General features: G+C 36.1%; 1 non-coding gene across 1 annotated transcript; it reads left to right on the forward strand.

Annotated features, from left to right (window-relative positions):
• The first annotated feature begins 4,408 nt into the window (after positions 1 to 4,408).
• LOC113300888 lies at positions 4,409 to 4,533 on the forward strand. The gene has a single exon (XR_003335993.1). It is a non-coding gene; the product is annotated as a small nucleolar RNA snoR111 (small nucleolar RNA).
• Positions 4,534 to 5,170: the final 637 nt, after the last annotated feature.

A 5,170-nucleotide genomic window follows, 5' to 3' on the forward strand; every position in this document is an offset into this window, starting at 1 on the left:
TTATGACATGGGCTAAAATTGGATTTGACATAGCCAGCTGATTGGGATTTTATTCAGGCGTTACAAAAGCGAATGGAGATTATTTAATGATTCCTAGGGTTTGTGTGGGACAGGGAGAGATCACAGCCGTTAGTTGAGTTCAAACACATGTATCCTGGCCACACCAGACACTACTGCAGTATAAATATTGATGGGCTAGCTATCAGCGGATGGGATCTGCCGGAAATTTCCAAGTATCATTCAAGTTTATAAACGGCTAAGGCTGAACATGGTTTCGGTTTTTTACTGGAATCGGACCAAACCAGATTAATTAGAAAGAAACCAAACCGAACCATTTACTAATGGATTGGTTACGGTGTAGAAAGTGGGAAACCGATAGTGTTGGTGTTGGTTTAGTTTGACCTCTAAAACCAAACCAAAAACCATTGGAAAACCGATTAATTTTTAAACTTAGTTTCTACCGTCGATTTACAAGTATTAGATTCTACCCATTGATTTAGAGGATAAATAGAAACCCTAAATCTAATATTTCATTATGATACTCTCCCTCTTTCTCTTTCTCCTTCTCTCAGTCGCCTCCCTTCTCCACCCCCAACTACAGCTGCTGCTACTCGACTTTTTTCTTCCCGTCTTTCTTCTTTTTTATTTGTCAATAACTAAATTGAGATATATTATATATCTTCTTTTGATCTCTAGAAATAGAGTAAGCTTTAACTATTCTTGATATTTTTTTTTGTCTGTAAATTTGTGTAAACCAATACTATCGGCAACTACGATTTTTTTATCTGTAAATTTGTGTATTTTTTTTTTTTGGTTTGACATAATTATTGGTTAACCAAAAACCACTGGAACAAACCGAAACCAACTGGAACCATTTGGAAACTGAACCAATGGTTAATGGATTGGTTTGGTTTAGATTTTTAGAAACCAATAATATTGGTTTCGGTTTTGGTTTGGCTAGAAACCGAACCAAAAACGACCATGAACAGCCCTATAAACGGCCAATCAAGGGCTCCAAATAGTTTTTTTTTTGCTCGTTTGATTGGGGCCTCCACTAGAGGACAAAAAGGGTCACTAAAACCTAATTTCAGTCACCTCTTATCCAAAAAAGAATTAAATGGCTAATCTACCCTTATCTAATTAGTGATAATCCTAATTAATTAGTGATAATCTTACTTAATTAGAGTTTAACCTTTTTTTTTCAATTTCTTTGTTTGCAATTTTCTTTCTTTCTTTTTTTTCTTTTCTTGCCCAAATTTGTATGAAAAATCGTCATGGTATTGGAGTGTTTCAATGACGAATCTATACAGTCGTCACTGTTTCAAAGACGATTCTAACAGTCGTTACCCTTTCAAAGACGATTCTAAACAGTCGTTATTGCCTATAAAAGAGTCGTTATCTTCTTCGAAAGTCATTAATGGCGGAAATACGCAGCCTGTACGACTATTTGGAATCGTCATATACATAATCAATTCCCTAACGACCCTTTGAAAGGGTTGTTATTGTTTTTAAAGCGTCGTCAGGGAATTGATTATGTATATGATGACTCCAAACAGTCGTTATTGTTTTTGAAGTGTCGTTACTGGACAGTCGTTATTGTCTAAAAGAGTCGTTATCTTCGAACAGTCATTAATGGCATAAATGCATTAAAGGGCCGTAATAGTGTTGAATGACAATCTAACAGTCGTTATTGTCTTTGAAGAGTCGTTAATTATAGTCGTTATTTGAAGAAGAAAAAAATTAGTCAAGGGTAAAATAGTATATTCACTACATTTTATAACACCCCCAAAATATTTGGGGTGGGAATAAAATGGCTGAGGCCCCCAATTAGTATCCATGGCCCGCAGTCAAACGAGGTTTTTTTCCCTTAGAAACTAGAGATATTTTGATTTTGGTCACAAAAAAAATGACCAGAATTGCGTTTGGGGCACGAAAAAAATTTCATTAGAATTTGGGTCGCATGACCGTCGTTGACAGTTACAAAAGTTAGTTAAAAACTGAAATGACCAATAAATATTCGACTTTGATTTATTTACTAACATAGCCATCGTACTTTCTGTTTGACACGTGCACGGTGCCAAAGAGCCACTAATCGAGGGATGTGATTAATTTCGAAAAAATCCCAAAATATTTTAGGGTTTGTAGATTTCAAAAAATCCAATTCTGGTCAATTCTTAATGCATGGGCTCCTACAATCAGCCATTTGATGTTCGTTGATAATCTATTCTTCTTTGGGGAACATTCAAGGGTTAATATAAGCAACCTGAAAAAGATTCTTTCCCAGTATGCAAGTCTCTCTGGACAACAAATTAATTTCAATAAATCTGTTATTCATTTCAGTAGGGGGATATCTGACTTGCGTAAACAAACTACAGTTCAAGACTTGGGGGTAAGGGAAATGCAGATTGATGACAAATACTTGGGGATATGTCCTTTAAAATCTGATTATAGAATCTCTTCTTATGATTTCTTGTCAGAAAAGTTTGGCTCGCGATATTCTGGATGGAGACAGCACTTTACCAATCATGCAGGTAGAACTGTTCTTTGTAAACCTACTTTAACTGCAATGCCTGTCTTCTATATGGGTTATTTTTTATTGCCAAAAGTTGTTACAAACGATTTAGACAGAATATTTAGAAATTTCTGGTGGGGGCACTCGGCTGAGTCTAAGAAACTTCATTTCTTTAACTGGCAAAAAGCTGGTCTTCAAAAAGAATTAGGAGGTTTGGGAATCCGTAATGCTGAAATGATAAATATATCCCTGATATGTAAACTAGTGTGGAGATTCCTAGAGGAAGATGATGCTCAATGGGTTCAATTACTCTCAGCAAAATACTTAAGGGATTCCAGTTTTTGGAAGGCAGTAAACACTGATAGATGCTCATCTATCTGGTGCAGTATGATTGAAGTTAAACCCATTTTAGAGAACAAAATCTTTTGGCAGATCTCAAATGGGAGAAAAGTTAGGATTTGGGATGATCCATGGATTCACAACCAAATGGATAATCTGATTCCCAGAAATACGGCGACTACAAATGATATTCAACAGGTCAGTGATCTTATAAATCCTGCTACAAACTCGTGGAATCTTCAGCTTCTTCAGGAAAATTTCTCGCCTGATATTATGGAGAAATTTTTTTCAATTGTTATCAACCCTGAGGAGGAAGATATCTTAACTTGGACTTGTACTCCTTCTGGTAATTTCTCTGCAAAATCTTGTTATCGCCTTCTCTCCAATGATATTCCGGTTTCTTCTGCTTATAGCCAGTTTCCATGGAAACGCTTCTGGTCTTTTACTAATATCATTCCGAAGATACACATTTTTATCTGGAGGATTTTAAACAATGAAATTGTTGTCAAGGTTAATATCCATAGATTCAGTAATAATGGTGATGTCTTATGCTCTTTCTGCAAGGAAGCTCCAGAATCAATATATCACCTTCTTTTGGACTGTCAAATGTCAAGATTGATATTTGATAGAGCAAGTTTTCCTATTAATCTAAATGGGTTTCATGAAAATGTTAACAATATCATTAAATCATGGATGGAGCAAGATGCGTTTTTTAGCTTCTCTCATAAAGTTTGTATCCTTTGGAACATCTGGAAGATGAGGAATGACATGATCTTTTCAGGGGTTAATTTTTCCATCAACCTAGTTCTGAAAAAAACTTCTCAGGATTTTTGTCTTTGCTCTGCAAATACTCAAAATACGTCAGATGTAGTGAATACGAGTGCTGCACAACAACATTGGAATCCACCTGATGATAACTATGTAAAGATAAACACTGATGCTGCTTTCATTCCCAATAATGGCGCAGCAGGGGCCGTGGCTCATGATCATAGGGGTGCTTTCATGGGGTGTGAAACTTCAACTTTTGATGCTACTTCTCCCATTCTGGCAGAAGCCATTGCGTGCAGGTTAGGAGTTTCTTTGGCAAAAAGACTAGTCGTGGACAAAGTTGTTTTTGAAGGAGATGCAAAGAATGTTATCACTGCAATTTTAGGTGATCCAAAAGATGTCCCTTGGGGTATACGTTATGTTATTCGGGACATAAAACAAGAAGTTTCCTCTTTTGCTGATGCAAAATTTCACTTCGTTCCTAAAGCTGTTAATGATATGGCACATGTGTTATGCCAATATGCAATGCAAGAAAATGTAAACCATAGGTGGGATTCAGTTTCGCCACCATCTTGTATTTCTTCAAACCTCAATTCTCTGAGGTAGTTTAATAATAGTGTCGGGCTTTTTTAAGCCCATCTTCCCTTCAAAAAAAAAATCCAATTCGTTTTCCTGCTACTTCAACTTCTCTCTCGTTTGTCCCCTCCATCATCTTCGAATTATAGAGAATAACTCTCCATGAGATGGGGTCTGACAAGCAACAGATGTTGATTTATTTTGATCGTAGCCTTGATTAGCTACTAGTCTATTTACTCTCTGGATAAAACAGCGGCTTTGGAGTCCATTAATTTGGTGAAAATATCGTTTCAGGCGTCTATCAATTGATTGACGATCTGATTGTTGCTCTTCAACATGTTCTTTATATTTTCCGAAAAGAAAAAAAAATAGCTTTGGGGATTTTTGGATTTGATTGAAATTGGGTCTAGTTGTGTTTTGAGACAGGGGATGTGAGCAATGGATCAGTCAACTTGAGTTTGTGGTTAATTTATGTTACGAACTCTTTGTATCAGTGGAGAATTAAATCAACAACAACGCGAAGAAGAGAAGTGACTTGGGTGGAGATTTATATTTTTGTGGGATGGTTTTGAATGGGGGTGTTTGAGAAGATTGACAATTGATTTGGTTTGCAATTCATGTTAATACTTTTGTGTTCATCTTTGTCGGAGGAGATCATCTTTACCAGAGGAAGGGAGATGAAGATGGAAGTGGAGGTGAGTGAGGTGCGACCTTTTTGTGAAAATGTAAATAGTGGAGATTAAGTGTATTGAAATTAATTTTAAAAATAGATAATTAGAAAACTGTGAAGACGGTCAAGTGACCCAAACTCTAATTAAAAAAAATGTGACTCAAACGTAACTCTGGTCACTTTTTTATGACCCAAAATCAAAATATCCTTAAAAACTATCAAATACTGGTGTATCGCAGTAAGCAGGGTCGTTCCTGAAAGCGAACTAATTTTTTTTCCCCTATAAGGTACACTAAATATATTTT

The sequence above is a fragment of the Papaver somniferum genome, chromosome 7 (assembly GCF_003573695.1).
Source record: "Papaver somniferum cultivar HN1 chromosome 7, ASM357369v1, whole genome shotgun sequence".
Taxonomy (NCBI): Eukaryota; Viridiplantae; Streptophyta; class Magnoliopsida; order Ranunculales; family Papaveraceae; genus Papaver; species Papaver somniferum.